Source organism: Macaca thibetana, chromosome 11 (assembly GCF_024542745.1).
Source record: "Macaca thibetana thibetana isolate TM-01 chromosome 11, ASM2454274v1, whole genome shotgun sequence".
Taxonomy (NCBI): Eukaryota; Metazoa; Chordata; class Mammalia; order Primates; family Cercopithecidae; genus Macaca; species Macaca thibetana.
In genome coordinates this window covers 61,099,950-61,119,517 of record NC_065588.1, presented here as the reverse complement: position 1 = coordinate 61,119,517, position 19,568 = coordinate 61,099,950, and the positions used below count along the sequence as shown (strand labels likewise).

At 40.5% G+C, this 19,568-nt stretch overlaps 1 long non-coding RNA gene and 1 pseudogene across 2 annotated transcripts in view; both read right to left on the bottom strand.

The window, feature by feature from the left end:
• The window catches only part of LOC126931001 (uncharacterized), a 107,082-nt gene that overhangs the window by 49,613 nt on the left and 37,901 nt on the right, over window positions 1–19,568 (bottom strand). The window lies entirely within an intron of this gene.
• On the bottom strand, window positions 4,195–4,288 carry LOC126931914 (uncharacterized; annotated as a pseudogene).

Below are 19,568 nucleotides of genomic sequence, written 5' to 3'. Positions count from 1 at the left end.
TTTGTGTTGTTTTAAGCCACGAAGTTTATGGTAACCTATTACAGCAGCCACAGGAAACCAATTCGGAACCATCAGGAACTAGTCAGAAAAGAGCATGAAGGTGGAGTCTCAATTCTTGTGGCCAAGCAGAATTGTGAGAAATAAGGTTTGCAAACCAACAAAAATTCACGTTCTAGGGGACCCACATTTGAATTATCTTCATTGTTGAAGTTGAAGTCCATGGGCCATCATTGCCTCTGTCCTTATTTATTATCTTGTCTGTATCAATAGTATTTGCCCAAAGAAGCTCTCAAATTCACCTTTTATTGAAGGGTGTAAATGAATGAAGAATGAAACATACAAAGGAAATTTCACCGTAAATACCAGCCAACAGTTTCTTAGGGCTATTATTTGTTGCAGAGATTTTATTCGGGAGGATTTCAAATCAAGACCAATTACTTCCTTCTCTGCTAATTTGCTTTTACTGTGATTTATAGATTAAATGTACACAGACAAGTATATAAATGTATACAGAAAACAGACTTTTGCCTAAGATTTGCTTTATGGAGCAGGTAAACTTGTAAAGAACACTCTGTTACACATTTAACAACATAACAATTCCAGACTTGTGTAGGTCAAAAATATATCACCCAGAAGGAAAAAGCTAAGCAACAGACTTAATACTGTATATTTGTAGCTAATATGATATATAATACATATTTGTAGCTTATATATGCTAATATATTTATAGCTAATAATCTTATATGTGAAGAGCTCATCCAATTATGAAATTATTATTGAAAACAATTATCATGAAAATCAGGAAACTTTATGGACAAATATACAGTCCATGACCAGATTATTCCTTGAAAGTAAAAAACCCCAATTAGCAAAGATAGAAAATACATAATCCTTCTAGAATGCAAAGGAAATGGTAAATTGAAATGGGAAATTACATTTTTAAAACCTCAGGTACATGGAGTTGGTCATATGCCTCATTAATTTGTGCAAGACTCATTTTTTCATTTTATTTTTACCATGTTCATCCTCTCCACTCCCCTAAACTTCCTCACCATAGACACTCTAATGTGTGCCAATATATGTTCTTGGATAGCTATCTGAATTAGCTTCCTGTGGCTGCTGTAACAAATTTTCTCAAACTTGTTGATGTAAAGCCACAGAAACGTATTTTCTCATAGCTCTGGAAGGCAGAAGTCTCAAAATCAAGGTGCTGGCAGGGTCACATAACTTCCAGAGGCTCCAGGGGAGATTCCATTCCTTGCCTCTTTCAGCTTCTGGTGTTTCCATGTGTTCCTTGGCTTGTGGCTTATATATAATACAGTTTATAAGTTTATCTGTGCCATAAAGCTAATCTTAGCCAAAGCTCTGCTTTCTGTATACATTTGTATACTTGCTCTGTACATTCAACCTGTAAATCACTCCAATCTCTGTCTGTCTTCATATTCTGCCTCTATTGTGTGTCTCTTATAAGCTCATTTGCCATTGGATTTTAAAGTCCGCCTAGACAATCCAGGATGATCTCATCTCGAGATTCTTACTTAATTACATCTGCAAATACTCCTTTTACCCAAAAAAATCACATTCACAAATTTGGGAATGTGGACATATCTTTTGGGAATGTGGACATTCCATTCAACCCACTGCACTATTCTTAAAAGCCATGTCGTGATTTTTGTGTATATGTGTTATTTTTCATAGTAAATTATGCTAAAAGTCTCATTCAACTTTTTATCACATATGCTCCTTGACTTATGGTGGGGCTACATCCTGATAAACCTGTTACTGCTGAAAATACTGTGAATTGAAAATGCATTTAATATACCTAACCTGCTGATCACAGCTTAGCCTAGAACACTTACATTAGCCCACAGTTGGGCAAAATTATCTATCACAAAGCCCATTATATAACAAAGTGTTGAACAGTTCATATACTTTGCTGAATACTGTACTGAAAGCAAAAAACACAATGATTATATGCGTACTAGAAGTATGGTTTCTACTAAATGTGTATCAATGTCCATCCATCACAAAGTCAAAACATCTATGTCGAAACATCCTATGTTGGGGATCATCTGTATTTTTACTTATCCCTTGTTTTGTCTATCCATAGTGTTCCTATATACCTGGTGTATATTCCATAGTATGTACTCCATCAAATTTTGTTTATTCAACTTCCTAGTGATAGACACCTAATTTCTCATCTACATGTCTCCTACCACATAAGAGGCAGCAGGGGACACAATTAATTATGGCCCTTTATGAATATGTTGCAGGTGTTTCTCTGGTATATATTCCCAGGAGTCAGCTGGATGGATCATACAGGATATAAACACACCCTTGGTTTCTCTAAGTATTGCTAGATTGTGCCTGCACCAGTTAGCTCTCACATGCATGAGTGTTCCTTTTTTCCCCTAAATTCTTGCCAACACTTGGAATCATTCAATGTTATAATATTTGCTATTCTGATGTACATGAAGTGGTATCTTACAGTTGCTTTAGTTGGTCATGTTGGTATTGGTCTATTGGTATTGTCAGTTTTTGTTCTAGATTATAATGGGTGTGCCTGTCTTGTCTTCTTTCTTTGTTCCCTTTATTTGGACAGGAATTAACTTTTCTAGTTTGTTTATAGATCCTTAGCTCCGAGGTCAGATATTTGTCTGTTGGCCCTAATCCCATACTCACTGTCCTATATTCTCCTCTGGAAGACAGGTAAGCAGGAAGCCACATTCCCCAGACTTCCTTGACAGCTAAAGTTAAATTTGGTTCTGCCAATCTGGGGGAACTGCACCTGACTGGCAAGTAGAAACAACGTTGGGGCCATTGTTTCTGACACTGCCTCAGCTGCAGCAGCAGAGTTAGGTGGCTCCTGCTCAGTGCCAGCCCTGTGGTTTCAGTGGCACTAGTGGACAATGGCTCCATGGTCCCAGCAGTGACCCCAGTGAGGGTGGCTCATACACTCTCTCCCAGGTATGCTAGCAGCTCCCTGAGCTCTGGGTAGAGCACCCTTTCCCTTTTGCTCCTCCAAACATCTTTAGAATCAACACCCCACATTAAATCCCTTTCAGTTTGAATGATCTAAAATTATTTCTGTCTTCCCAACTGGGCACTAACACACTTCCAGTATTCTTAACATCCTCCTAGAATGATCTTTTGTCCTACAGCAGCATTTCAAAGCATGTCCTTGCAAGATAAACATTCTCAGACCTTGCATCCCTAAGAACATCTTCACTTCACCCCTTGCATTTCAGTGATAATGTACCTTGGTATAAAACCCAGGAGCAGCATTCTCATGCTTTGGAAGTATGGCTGCACTGTCTCCTTGCATCCGGTGTTGCTATTGAGAAGTGTGATGACAGCTTATTCTTGTTCCTTTCAAGGTCATTTGCTCTCGCTCTCAGGAATCTTTTTTCAAGTTCTTAAATTTCCCAATAATGTAATATGCTGATATTTTTTTTCTTTTTTTTTCTTTTTTTTTTTTTGAAACGGAGTCTCACTCTGTCGCCCAGGCTGGAGTACAGTGGCCGAATCTCAGCTCACTGCAAGCTCCGCCTCCCGGGTTCACGCCATTCTCCTGCCTCAGCCTCCCGAGTAGCTGGGACTACAGGCGCCCGCCACCTCGCCCGGCTAGTTTTTTGTATTTTTTAGTAGAGACGGGGTTTCACCGTGTTAGCCAGGATGGTCTCGATCTCCTGACCTCGTGATCCGCCCGTCTCGACCTCCCAGAGTGCTGGGATTACAGGCCTGATGATTTTTTTTTTTCTTATCTCTACTGTACAACACTGGAGAAGCCCTTTCAATCTAAAGCTTTTATCTGTATTTCTATATAGATTATCGTTAATTCAAAATAGTCTTTCACTACCGTTTATTGTTTGTCTCTCATTCTGAGACTTTTTTTTTTTTTTCAATTGAGACAGGGTTTCGCTCTGTGGCCTAGGCTGGAGGCTGGAGTACAGTGGTGAAATCACTGCTCACTGCAGCCTCCACCTTGCCAGCTCAAGCGATCCTTCCACCTCAGCCTCCTGAGTAGCTGTGACCACAGGCACGCACCACCACATCCAACTAATTTTTTATTTTTTTATAGAGAATAAAAATTTATTTTTTATAATTTCACCATGTTTGCCCAGGCTCATTCTGAGATTATTATCATGCTGACATTTCTATTTCTATATTCCATATTGTTTAATTCTCTTTTTTATGAATTCCTCATTTTTTTTCTTAATTTTTAGGCCTGAGGGCCTCTTCTATCCTTGTCAAGGGTAATGCTAACCTTTTGTCCTTTCAAAAACACTATAGTCCTTCTCTTTCTTACAGCTGCCTAGGGTTTTTGAGACTTCTAGCTCATTGATTAGTTAATCCAAGATTTGCATTCTGCTCTTCGGTCCCTTTATTGAGTTCTTCGTTTCATCTATTGCTTTCTTATTACCAAATTCTCTAGTTGAATATTCTTTGTGATGCTCATTTCTTTTTGCTATTTCTGATATTTTTCTCTTTTCCCCTCTTTGTGGCTATTTATGTTTGTTTTAGATTCTTATGTCTCTGGACCACTAATTGTAACTTCCTTTGCCATAGGTCGTGCAGCTTATCTTCCTTTTATAGCAATCAAACTCCTCTAATTTATCCGTATTTTTCCCCAGATGTATTCAGCACATCTGCTGGCTTAGCTAGCAAAGTGGCTCTGGATGGAGGGGCCAATCAAAGTCACCTAGGTCTTAGATTGATCCTTTCCTCAGAGTTTAAAAAGGGGTATGGAGAAATGAGACCAATCCCTCGAGCCCATTTCAAACTTCACCTCTACTATGACACAGAGCTGCAAACATCCCCAGCCAGGTGCCTCTGCCCTCCAAGAACCCCCTTTTCTTCCACCTGGGGCACTGCTCTGCTTAGAGGTCTATATCCCTCACTTGAAATCTCATGGCCCACTGGGTGGAGACAGTGAGAGGAGGGAGGAGAGAACTCTCAGGAGCCAGACCTTCTACCCAGCCCTAGTAGTCGCTTCCCAACAGCTGGGCTCCCACAGAATCACACTAAGGTCAGGCAGTTGCCACTGTATTCCTGCTCCCACAGAATCTACAGGGCAGGCAGTGAACACCTTCCTACTTATTCTCTTTCAATTTATCCCAAAATACCACTTTTGTCATGTCACTTCCTTGCCTAAACACCTTCCATGGGTCTCCTTATCTATAATAATTTTTTTAAAAAAATGTCCAGCATACAAGGCCTTCTCCAATTTGCCCCCTTTATTCCTCAATATCTTTTTCTATTTGGCATCCTCAAATTTACTTTGCTGTCCTATCTTCAGGTAGTTATCACAGCATAACCTCTTATTCATTGCAGAGGCATAAAATTACACCTCTTAATTGATTGTGCTAGCCCATAAGCCAATGGTATTTTTTTAAATGGCAAAATAATTATTCTTGGTTGAGAAAAAGAGTCTCTTTCATATGCAAAAAAAGGGCACAATTTACCGTCACTTGGACATGTGTTAAGCATTTTCACGATGTCAGAGAAAGGTCTGCAATAGTGAGTGAGCCAGACTCACTTATTTGATCTCTCCTTGAATCAAGGTTTCACATTTTTAAGATGTCTTAGTAGTGTGCAGCTAAGGAACAGGCTTAGGAAGTTGACCTCATGATATTGACCCCATTAGCAGTATTTCAACAAACAGGAGCTAGCCTGTGGGAAACATGAAGGCACTAAAGGATGATGTAAGCTGTCTTAAGTGCTCCAATCTACTACCTTGAGTTTTGGCCTCAGGACCAATGTAGCAATTTGCAGTTATGATCCCCTATCCTCAATCATGAAAATGTGTCAGTTCAATGGGAAGTAAAATGGGCTTTTAAATAAAGAAGGCTAGATAAACTCGTGTATCACAAACAAAACACACGCCTGCTTCCAAATGGAGAAGTAATCAAAAACGTCCAGGCAATTGGACTAGCTTTCTTTTCATGTCTCCACCATTTGTCTTTGGAACCTGAGTCATTTATATGTCAGCTTGCCCAAGTGGCCTGGAGAACATAAGGGTTGCCAACCAGGACTCTAACTCTTTAAAGGTCTGTTTATGTCTGCATGACTAATAGTGCTTATGTGTACTCAGGAGGAAATGCCAAGCTAACAAGGAAGACCACGAGTCCACAAAATTTTAATTTCTAGTTTTAGGAGAAATTAACCTCCACATTCATGTTTTTATATTATGAATTTTCAAGACGACTTTAAAGTTTGCCATGGTATTTATGGTAATTTCATTACAAACCACATTTTCATCTTTTAATTTCTTTCCTATTTATAATTATACAGCTGTAATTAAAAGGTATTACAATGACACGCTATCCTCACTAAAAGCCTGGCCTGCCAGACTTATTATATTCCAGATATTTCTCTAGCTTTATTTCTTTTCTCTCATTTTGGAAGAAGGGGAGGGGAGGGAAGGAAGGCAATGGAGACTTTGGTCATTATAACCTCAAATCTTTTCATCAACTTCTCTTTGTTCCTTCAAAAAAAAAAAAAAATAGGATTTTTCCAAACAGTCCCCCAACTAAATGAAATGTTTTGATGTAATAGTTTCCATGTAAGCTTCTCACCACATCTGAAGTGATGCTCACACAGACTCACCAAGAGCATGCAAAAGACTTCAAGGATGGCTGAGACCTGGATTAAATTCTGTCTTCCAGGGTGAGTGCCAGCAGCCTCTGCCCCCATGGCTCAAAGGGTCCCAGAAGCTGAACACTAAGGCTGAGGCACCTCTTACCTTTCTCTTTCAGTACATAGAAGGTACTTGTGTATGAAGACTTTTTCCATTCCAATGACTTATCACTCACAAATCCAAGAAAATAATTTGGAGGCAGGGAAACTGAGCATCTAAGGCCAAGCCTCAGCTGAGAAGAGTGCAGTGAACCGATCATTAATTACACTGAATATCTTCAAAGAATGTTGAAACTGTACAGCCAAGTACAGTCATTGCCTTCAAGGAGTTCACACCTGAGTTGGAAGAAGGATGCACATCTACTGTTTGTTGCCAAACTACTATTCATCTTTCCATTAGAGAACCGATGTTTTCCCACCCATGACACCCTGGTGGGACTATCCATCACTGAATGCCACCTACTTTGAAGCCAAACACGTTGAGCAAGACCAACAAAATTACTTCGGGTAAAAGAGTCCTGGGGCAATCAGCCACTGTTTTTATAATTGCTGCTATAAACACAGCCTCACACTGGGTCCAGATTAACAGACTCCCTCTTCTCTCATGAAAGATTCTTCTTGGGATACTTTGGGATCTTTTCTTGCTAGTGACCTTCATTGAGATCATCTCAATCTGCTAGAAAGTTATCTATCAAAAAATCAGGGGTCAAAATCTTGATCCCATTCCTCATGAAAGGACCCTCATTCCCTCTCCACAGTGATCTTCTGTCAAATCACAAGGAAAGGTCCTCCTTCCCTGGGGCACTTCTAGGGCAAGAGGTAACAAGTTGCCTTAGATTCAGAGTGGTTTCTCACAGCAGTAACAAAATCTCCTCAAAATGATTTGCTGTCTTCCCCTAGACCAATGCTTTGCTGCCTTAGCTCCACATCGGTGTTATTGACTGAATTGGGTCCTCCCAAAATCCATATGTTGAAGCCCTAACACCCAGTATGACTGCATTTGGAAATAATGTCTTTAAAGAGGAAATTAAGGTTAAATGAAGACATAAGGGAGGGGTCCTGATGCAACAGAACTAGAGTCCTTATGAGAAGAGGAAAAGACACCAGAACGCTCTCTCCATGCACATGGAGGAAAGACCACGTGAGGACACAGCACAGAGACAGCCACCTGCAAGCTAAGAAAAAGGGGCCTCACCAGAAAGCAACGCTGCCAGCACCTTGGTCTCAGACTTTTATCCTCCAGAACTGTGAGAAGATAAGTTTCTGTTGTTTAATCCACACAGTGGCATTTTGTCATGGCAGCCCGAGCAGACTAATACACCTGGAGAGATCTTGAAAACTCAATGTTCAGGCCATGTCCCATACCAATTAAATCAGAACCTTCTGGTCAGATTCAGGCATCAGAATGTTTTAAATCTTCCAAGATAATCCCAATGTGCAGTCATATTATATACAAAGAGGCTACTATTAACTTTGAAATAGCAAATTTTCTTTCTCTTTCCATTTTACTTAGCTGATATTCCCCATCATACATTAAGGATATTATATATTTTCATATTTACTGCATGTATTTGTCTCAATTTGCTGTTTGCTTTTATAACTTTGCTATATATACACATATATAGGTATGTATGTAGATGCATGCACACATATATGAATGAATATGAATACGAATATATGAATGTGTGTATATATGCCTCATATACACATATGTATATATAATACAGATGTGTGTACACACACATACATAAATACATATACTTCCTTTAGTTTTCTTTTAATAGTGGGAGGAGTGAGCAGAATTGCAACTCAACAGAGCTAATAGCAGCAGGTATTCTGAGTGACCCCTTGATACTATGACTCTTACATCTAGAATGATAGCACAAGTTCATTCACAGAAGCTCTGTTTCATTTATGTGCTTAGTGTTGACTTTGTGTCAGACATTATACTAGTAGTGAATAAAAATACAACTAGTCCCTGCACTGATGAAGCCTAGGAAGACATGGGTAATTGTTTCCCTGCATAGCAAGGTCTGTGCTCTGGAGAAAAGGACATGGTCTCCAAGAGGGTGCAACCAGGCATGTTAACAGCCTCTGGAGTCACAGCAGCCTTCTCTGAGGGCACCGTGGGCATCCCTTCCTCATGTGGGGTTCTTTATTAAGAATGTTTTCTTCACTGCAAAGCAGTTTAGAGCTCACCATAAGAAGGGAGGGTGGACTAACTCTAGGCTCAAAGATAGATTTCCATCATGTGTGCTTGTGGTGCAGTGTTTAGCACCACAACTCACTTTAGAACAGGCCTGATCACCATCAGGCCTTAACTATGCATTCCCAATGGTCTCTAAGGAACTCATCTGTGGCTTGACCAACCACAGAGCCATTCACTTTTAAATTGTCTATGGAGAGCCATGAAGCAGAATCACTCCAACCTGATAATTTTCTGTTTGTTTCCCAGAATTCTGGGATTCTAAGAATTCCAGGGTTGTTTTTTGGGTTTTTTTTTTTAAAGCATATACACTAGAGAGAATCTAATGATGTCTAAAGAAAATTGTCAAACCTTCGTGTACCCTAAAAGTCAGATCCTCTTTCAACTTTAACATTACTTGATCGCCTGCTGTGAAGTAAACACTGCTCTGTGAAGTAAACATGTGCTGAGAACTGAGATCTAAAACCTTTTAAGACTTCTGCTGTTCCTGCCTATAGCAAGGAGCACATTTTACTGCTTGAAGTGGAGAAAATGGCTATCCCCAGCCATTCCTGAAACCCCCATAGGGACTGAAATTCAGTAATGCTGCTGAATGAATGAAAGAAATTAGAGTACCTGGGTTCCCAGATGTCCTCAAATGGGTTTTAGGTCAGGAAGAAGTTGCCATAGGGCTCAGGACCTTGGGATTCTTTGTTACTGGTGGTGACATGGGTAAATGTGACTACTTCTTTTTACTCCATAGAAATTTTTAAGTGTCCAAACTGATAGATTGTTCACCAGCAAACACTGAAATCTCTTGTTCTAGTCATAGGGTGAGGCTTTGGGAAAATTAAGAACAGAACTCAGAGCTCCTCATATTTCCTAGTAATTTCCAGTGGATTTTACATCCTGCCCTCAAAGATTTTCTTTGAAGAGTTATGATTTCATAATCTGACCCACCAAAGTCTATGAACAAGATCATATAAAGATGCTCCATATCCAACAAGGAGTGATGGGACCACAGCTATTGGCAAATATGCATGAGATTTCCACCCAAATCATCACAGAGAAATATTGTAGAATGTGTACTGTTATACACACACACACACACACACGCACACACACTTCCCGAAGGCTTTGGTTTGTCTCTCAAGCCTTGTGGAGGCAAACTAGCTGAAACTTGAATTTTAAGGCCTGGGGTTCTCATGCTACCCTAAAGAGCTGACAGGGACTTGGATGTAAAGCAACAGTCAGACTGAAAGGATAGCTTTTTATTGACTCAGTTCACCCCCAAATCACTCAAGTGTTTTTTATAACTATAGGGCTGAATTGACACAGAAAACAGCTGCAAATATGATAGCCAATGGTCTCACCTTGGTGGTCATGGCTGTTCCTCACCAAATCAGGGAAATGCCCCAATTTTCTCATCTAGTTACTATTTAGTTTGTACTTCTCAGATATGTATGATTTCTAGTGTTTCCTTCTTTCCTCTTCCTCTTTTTCAAGTCCTTTCTTTTCTAGAATTTAGTAAATTTCATTCTCTTTCCTTTAAAAAGTTTTTAAATCCAAAATGGATTTTTTTTCCAAGGTGGCAGACTAGAGGCAGTATTAGCATGTCTCTCCCACTTGGAAGGACAGAATAATGTGCAGAATTTCACACTGTGATTTTTTTCCCCCAAGAACCAATGCAGGAACTTAACAGAAAAACCTAAAGAATCCACAGATTCTTTGAAAGAAGTGGCAGGCTGCAGCCTGCTCCATGAGACTGGTGAAAAACTGTAAGTCCTCAGAGTGTGAGAGGGAGTCTGTCTCCAGAGTACACATCCCTACCAAGGAATCTGAAAATCCAGACCATGGGATAAGGCCTTAACCCTATCTGAACTGGAATGGATTTAGAGAGCAACATGAACTATAAAAGTGGAAGCAGCAGCTGAAAGTGCCTTGCAGGCATTCCCAGTCTCCAGCATGAAACGAGGGAAGACATTCCTGACTATATCTTACAGGGCCACTGGGGAAGTCAGCCAACAAGCTCAGGGAGGGGTCACAGGGTGAAAGAAGTTCCCAACTACATTTTGTGGTATGATCTCAAGTGGGGAAGAACTCCTTTGACCAGCATGGTGGCAGAGGGAAGTGGCAGGGAGCAGGAAGTAAACTGCAGACACAAGTGAGCACAGGAGCTGGGCACTGGCCTTGTGGGCAGGTGGGAAGGTGTGTGGCCTGAAAGCTGAGGTTGCTATCTCTGTGGGGAAGCTGATGGCCTGGGGCAGGTCTCAGTTCTGTGTGCAGACTGCCTGCATCTAAACCTGCTGCTGTTAGTGGAGTACTGTGGCAGTTAGATTGGCCTCACCAACTGTATGGGAGCTGGGTGAGGCTTACTGCCACTGGCTACCCCCACTCCCTTTGCAAACTCTTCTATGCAGCAGAGGCAGTTCTATTCCCCTCTGGAACATTACCTCTGCAGCCCATAATCACCCCACAAACCCTCACAGGAAAGGCCCTTCTGAAGGAGAGTCAGAGCTTAGACCCTCCGATCCATCTAACCCTGCCCCCACCTGGTTGTGCCCCTCCACCTGCCCTGGTAGCTTAACACAAAGGACATAAACTTTTGGGAGCTTTATAGCCCCGCCCATTGCATGAGAAATCAGAATACTTCCCCCAGAAAACTTAGGGCAAGCTCAAATCCCACTGCTACTACTGTGGCTGGTGCTATTCTACAAGTGCCACCTCCTGGTCAGAGACCAACTGACACAGTCCGTTATGGCACCTCTAGGTAGAATAACACTGCACCCAGGAAGGAGAAATCAACTGCGTGACTTCAGTTATTACCAGAGGGCCTAAGTCTGTCCACGTAACAAGTTCACTAAAATTATAATCAGCATACAAGAAAGCCAGCACACTAAACCTATCTACAACCAAGGAATCTCACAGAGTCTGCATCACTCCCCTGTCACCTCCATCAGGGCTTGTGCTGGTATCCACTGCTGGGAGACCTGAAGTCTGGTCACATCACTGGATCACTTGCAGACATTCCCCAGCACTAGCCCAGAGTCAGTAGCCCCACTGGGTGGCTAGACCTAGAAGAACAATAACAATCACTGTAGTCTGGTTCTCATAAAGTCCCATTCCTAGGGGGAGAGGGAGAGCACCACATCAAGGGAACACCCCATGGGACAAAAAAATCTGAACAGCAGACCTTGAGTCACAGATCTTTCTGCTAGTGAGGAGTTTCTTACAGTAGAGACACAATTATAGTGCTGGGCACAGTAGGGAAAGTCTACACTTCTACCCCAATAGGCAGGCAGCCTCTGTGATCATGAAGGGTCTTGGAGAAGGGGTTCTTGTCCCCTCCAGCACACTACTGCAGACACAGCTGGGGCTTCTCCCACAGGAATGCAGCATGTATGCACCTATAGATGGCCTTCCTAGAACAATTCAGGTGACAGCATCTCCACAGGAGGAGCACTCCCCAGATTCAGGTTTGCATGAAAGGCAGTCACAACTCCTCTCTACTTGGAACATAAACATTTCTACAGATGAAAAGAGGTGCTTGTCTGATCTGAATAGCTGGAACACTGGGACAGAAGTGAGGCTAGAAAGTGGATAGCTTTCCTGCTGGCGTGGCAGGGGAGATGAGGTAGCTCCCACCCGTCACTCTGATAAAACCTCAGCACATCAAATTGAGAACTACCCTAGCCAACTTCATCAAGACTGGAATTTCTTCCCACCATTGGGTATTACATCTACCCACCTGCTTCAGCTGCAACCAGTGTCTACCCAAGGATATCTCTCCCCCTTACCTGAAGCCTAAATCATCAACTCACAAAATAAAATACTGGAGGAAAATTAAATAAATAAAAGAAGTGTACACAATGGGCAGGCACAGTGGCTCATACCTGTAATCCCACCACTTTGGGAGGCCAAGGCAGGTGGATCATGAGGTTAGGAGATCGAGACCATCCTGGCTAACACGGTGAAACCCCATCTCTACTAAAAATACAAAAAAATTAGCCAGGTGTGGTGGCGGGAGGCTGTACTCCCAGCTACTCCAGAGGCTGAGGCAGGAGAATGGCATGAACCTAGGAGGCGGAGCTTGCAGTGAGCCAAGATTGCACCTGCACTCCAACCTGGGTGACAGAGCGAGACTTTGTCTCAAAAAACAAAAAAAAAAAGTGTACACGATGAGAGAATAAAATAAGCTTCAAGAGATCTTTGCCATTCCAACCCCATAGGAGACAATAAACTTGCCCACACACCAAGTACATAACTACTATAACTAGCGTCAGGAAAAGTCAGAGCACAAAGACTCTCTATAACTAAGGAACTCATACAGAGAGAGTCTTTACCCCTAAAAGCACCAAGAATCAAATTAGGCTATAATAAACTATAAACATTAAAGTCATATCCTTCAGAAGGAAAAAAAGAAACTTAAAAAAAACAAAAACAAAAACAAAAAAAACAGTCAACCAGGTGCGGTGGCTCACATCTGTAATCTCAGCATTTGGGAGGCTGAGGTCAGCCTCGAATGGATGCTGCTGGGAGCAGAGATCACGCCACTGCACTCCAGCCTGGGCGACAGGGTGAGCCTCCATCAAACACACACACACACACACACACACACACACACACACACACATACAGTCAAATCAATATTAAATTCAAGAACAATTTGAAGAAATAGTCTACCCAAATAAGAAGGAACCATAAAAGTAATCCTGGTAATATGATAAAACAGGGTTCCATAACACCCCTAAAAGATCACACTAGCTTCCCAGCAATGGATGCAAACCAAGATGAAATCTTTAAAAACCAGATAAGAAATTCAGAAGGCTGATTATTAAGCTACTCAAAGAGATACCAGAGAAAGGTGAAAACCAACATAAAGAATGGAAAAAGAGTTCAGGATATGAATGAACAATTTTCCAGAGAGATAGCTATCATAAAGAAAAACCAGTCAGGACATCTGGAAACGAAAGACATACTTAGGGAAATACAAAATGCAGTGGAAAGTTTCAAAAACAGACTAGAACAAGTAGAAGAAAGAATTTCAGAGCTCAAAGACAAGGCTTTCTAATTAACCCAGATAGACAAAGATAATGAAGAGAGAATCAAAAGAAATGAACAAAGTTTTCAAGAATATGGGATTCTGTAAAATGGCCAAAACTAAAACTAGGTGGTGTTCTGGAGGGAGAAGAGAAGTCTAAAAGTTCAGAAAACTTATTTGAGGAAATAATTGAAGAAAACTTCCCCTGGCCTTGCTAGATATCCAAATATGAGAAGCTCAAAAACACCTGGGAAATTCATTGCAAAAAGATAATCACCAAGGCACACAGTCATCAGGCTATCTAAAGTCAACATGAAAGAAAGAATTTTAAGAGCTGTGAGACAAAAGCGTCAGGTAGCCTATAAAGAAAATCCTATCAAACTAACAGATTTCTCAGCAGAAACCTTACCCGCCAGAAGGGATTGGAGTCCTATCTTTAGCCTCCTGAAACAAAATAATTGTCAGACATGAATTTTGTATTCATCAAAACTAAGCTTCAGAAATGAAGGAAAGATAAAGTCTGTTTTAGACAAACAAATGCTGAGGGAATTTGCCACTGCCAAACCAGCACTACAAGAAATGCTAAAAGGAATTCTAAATCTTGAAACAAAAGCTTGATATGCACCAAAATAGAACATCCTTAAAGTGTAAATCTCATATAAAACAATAACACAGTGAAAAAAAACAAAGTATTAAGGCAACAGCTAGCATGATGAATAGAATAGTACCTCATATCTCAATGCTAACATTGAATATAAACGGCCTAAATGCTCCACTTAAAAGATACAGAATGGCAGAATGGTTTAAAAAAAAAAATCCACCAACCAAGTATCTGTTATTTTCAAGAGGCTCACCTAACACATAAGGACTCACATAAACTTAAGGTAAAGGGGTGGAAAAGATATTCCACACAAACGGAAACCAAAAGCAAGCAGGAATAGGTATTCTTGAATCAGACAAAACAGACTTTCAGAAAACAAGAGTCAAAAAAGATCAAGAAGGACATTATATCATGATAAAAGGATTAGTCCAACAGGAGAATATCACAGTCCTAAATATATATGCACCTAACACTGGAGCTCCCAGATTTACAAAACAATTACTACTAGACCTAAGAAATGAGATAGACTGCAACACAATAATAGTGGGGGACTTCATACTCCACTGACAGTGCTAGACAGGTCAAGACAGAAAGTCAACAAAGAAACAATGGACTTAAACTATACCCTAGAACAAATGGACTTAACAGGTATTACAGAACACTCTTCCCAACAACTGCAGAATATACATTCTCATGTGCTTCTTGTCAGCACACGGAACACTCTCCAAGACAGACCATGTGATAGGCCACAAAACAAGTCTCAGGCCGGGCGCGGTGGCTCAAGCCTGTAATCCCAGCACTTTGGGAGGCCGAGACGGGCGGATCACAAGGTCAGGAGATCGAGACCATCCTGGCTAACACGGTGAAACCCCGTCTCTACTAAAAAATACAAAAAACTAGCCGGGTGAGGTGGCAGGCGCCTGTAGTCCCAGCTACTCGGGAGGCTGAGGCAGGAGAATGGCGTAGACCCGGGAGGCGGAGCTTGCAGTGAGCTGAGATGCGGCCACTGCACTCCAGCCTGGGCGACAGAGCAAGACTCCGTCTCAAAAAAAAAAAAAAAAAAAAAAAAAAAACCAAGTCTCAATAAATTTAAGAATATCAAAATCATATCAAGTATCTTCTCAGACACAACAGTGGAATAAAACTTGGAGTCAACTCCAAAAGGAACCTCAAAATTATAAAAAGACATGGAAATTAAATAATCTGCTCTTGAATGAGTTTTGGGTCAACAATGAAATCAAGATGGAAATTTAAAAATTCTTTGAAGTGAATAGTACTGATACAACTTATCAAAACCTCTGATATACAGCAAAAGCAGTGCTAAGAGGAAAGTTCATGGCATTAAATGCCTACATCAGAAAGTCTGAAAGAGCACAAATTGACAACCTAATGTCACATCTCAAAGAACTAGAGAAACGAGAACAAACTAAACCCAAACATAACAGAAGAAAAGAAAGAACAAAGATCAGAACAAAACTAAATGAAATTAAACCAAAAAAGATACAAAAGATGAATAAAACAAAAAGCTGGTTCTTTGAAACGATCAACAAAATTGATAGACCATTAGCAAGATTAATCAAGAAAGGAAGAGAGAAAATCCAAATAAGCTCAGTTAGAGATAAAACTGGAAAGATTGCAACTGACACCACAAAAATACAAAAGATCATTCAAGGGTACTAAAAACACTTTTACACACATAAACTAGAAAATTCAGAGGAAACGGATAAATCCTGGAAACATACAGATTAAATCAGGGAGAAATAGAAACCCTGAACTGACCAATATCAAACAGCAAGATAGAATCAATAATTTTAAAATTGTCAACAACAAAAAAGTCCAGGATCAGATGGATTCACAGCTGAATTCTACCAGACACTCAAAGAAGAACTGGTACCAATCCTACTGAAACTATTCCAAAAGACAGTAAAAGAAGGAATCTTCCCTAAATCATTCTATGAAGCCAGTATCACCCTAATACCAAAACCAGGAAAGGATATAACAAATAAAGAAAACTATAGGCTAATATCCCTGATGAACATAGATGCAGAAATCCTCAGCAAAACACTAGCTAACTGAATCCAACAGCACACATCAAATAGATAATACATCATGATCAAGTAGGTTTCATCTCAGGGATGCAGGAATGGTTTAACACAAGCAAGTCAATAAATGTGATACATCATATAAACAGAATTATGAACAAAAACCATATGATCATCTCAATAGACAGAAAAAGCATTAGATAAAATCCAGTATTGCTTTATGATTAAAAACAAAAAATCCTCAACAAAATAGGCATAGAAACGACTTACATCAAAGTAATAAAAGCTATATATCAGCAGTCCCCAACCTTTTCGGCACTAGGGACTGGTTTTGTGGGAGACAATTTTTCCATGGACTGTGCGGTGGGGTGGGAGTTTCATGATGAAACTGTTCCACCTCAGATCACTAGGCATTAGTTAGATTCTCATAAGGGTTGCGCAACCTAGATCCCTCACATGCGCAGTTCACAATACGGTTCATGCTCCTATGAGAAGCTAATGCTGCCACTGATCTGACAGGAGGCGGAGTTCAGGTGGTAATGCCTGCTCACCAGCCACTCACCTCCTGCCGTGAGGCCCAGTTACTAACAGGCCATGGACCAGTACAGTCTGTGGCCTGGGGCTTGGGGACCTCTGCCATATATGACATATCCACAGCCAATATCATACCGAGTGGGGAAAAGTTTAAAGCATTCCCCCTAACAACTAGAACAGGACAAGGATACCCACTTTCACCACTTCTATTCGACATAGTACTGGAAATCCTAGACAGAGCAATCACAAGAGAAATAAATGAAGGGCATCCAAATTGGAAAAAAAAAGAAAGTCAAACTGTCACTGTTCACCAATGATATAACCATATACATGGAAAGCCCTATAGACTCATCCGAAAAGCTCCTAGATCTGATAAATGAATTCAGTAAAGTCTCAGGTTACAAAATCAAGGTACACAAATCAGTAGCACTGCCATACACCAACAATGACCAAGCTGAGAATCAAATCAAGAACTTAATCCCTTTTACAACAACTGTAAAAAAACATACCTAGGAATATATTTAACCAAGGAGGTGAAAGACCTCTACAAGGAAAACTGCAAAACACTGCTGAAAGAAATCACAGATTACACAAACAAATGGAAACACATCCCATGCTAATGGATGGGTAGAATCAATATTGTGAAAATGACTACACTGCCTAAAGCAATCTACAAATTCAATGCAATTCCCATCAAAATACCATCACCATTCTTTACAGAACTAGAAAAAACAAACCTAAAATATGTATGGAATCAAAAAAGTGCCTGCATAGTCAAAGCAATTCTAAGCAAAAAGAATGAATCTGGAGGCATCACATTACCCAACTTCAAATTATACTACCAGGCTATAGGCCAGCTGTAGTTACCCAAACAGCATGGTACTGGTATAAAAATAGGCATGTAGACCAATGGAACAGAATAGAGAACTCAGAAATAAAACCAAATACTTACAACCAATTGATCTTCAACATAGCATACAAAAATATAAATAGGGGAAAGGACACCCTATACAATAAATAGGGCAAGCCACATGTAGAAGAATGAAACTGGATACCCATCTCCATCTTATACAAAAATTAACTCAAGATAGATCAAAGATTTAAATCTAAGACCTGAAACCATAAAAAATCTAGAAGATAACATTACAAACTCTTCTGGACATTGGCTTAGGCAAAAAATTCATGAATAAGAACCCAAAAGCAAAGGCAACAAAAACCAAAATGGATAAATGGGACCTACTAAAACTAAAAAGCTTCTGCACAGCAAAAGACATCATCTCTGTTGCCAGGCTGGAGTGCAGTGGCGTGATCTTGGCTCACTGCAATCTCTGCCTCCCGTGTTCAAGCCATTCTCCTGCCTCAGACTCCTGAGTAGCTGGGACTACGGGCACCCGCCACCACACCCAGCTAATTTGTTTGTATTTTTAGTAGAGATGGGGTTTCACCATGTTGGCCAGGATGGTCTCAATATCTTGACTTCGTGATCCACCCACCTCGGCCTCCCAAAGTGGTGGGATTACAGACATGAGCCATTGTGCCCAGCTGCTTTTTTTCATAATCTTTTTAAAATCAGGGAACTGAATACTTTTTTTAAAAAAGTTTTCTTCCACTCCTGTTTCTATTCACACACACAAACACAAGTATACACACGCACACCCCTTAATAAGCTATCTTGATCATGAAAAGGGGTCTTGACATGTGGTTTTTATCAATCATCTTCATACCCCAGCATCTGACATAATTTCAGATATATAACTGTCCAATTAACATACGCTGAGTTAAACTGAAAAAAATATTTGACATACTATGCTTTTGTGTTTTGCTTCCAAATGTCTATTAAGAATTGAAGCCATAAGCCTGGGCAACATGGTGAAATCTCATCTCTACAAAAAATATAAAAATTAGCTGGGTGTGGTGCCATGCACCTGCAGTCCCGGTACTCTGGAGGCTGAGGTGAGAGGATCACCTGAGCCCGGGGAGGCTGACGCTGCAGTGAACCGTGATTATGCCATTGTACTCCAGCCTGGGCAACAGAGTGAGACCCTGTCCAAAAAAAAAAACCTGAAGCCATGATGTGCTCTGACAGAACCCCCAGGTAAATACGTCTATCATGTGCCACATAATGATGTTTCAATGATGGACACCAAATACAACAGTGGTCCTGTAAGAGTACAATACTGTATTTTTACTGTACCTTTTCTATACTTAGATATGTTTAGACACACAAATATTTACCAATGTGTTACAATTGCCTACAGTATTCAGTACAGTAACATGCTGTACAGGTTTGTAGCCGAGGAGCAATAGGCTATACCAGGTAGCCTGAATGTGTAGTAGCCTGTACCATCTAGGTTTGTGTAAGTGCACTCTGTAATATTTCCACAATGACAAAATCACCTAACAACACATTTCTTAGAATATATCTTCATCATTATCACTTCTCAGCCTTTTGGCTAAGATCAGATGTAGAATACATCCTCATGATTAAGTGATACATGACTATAACTCAGGAGCAATTAATTGCCT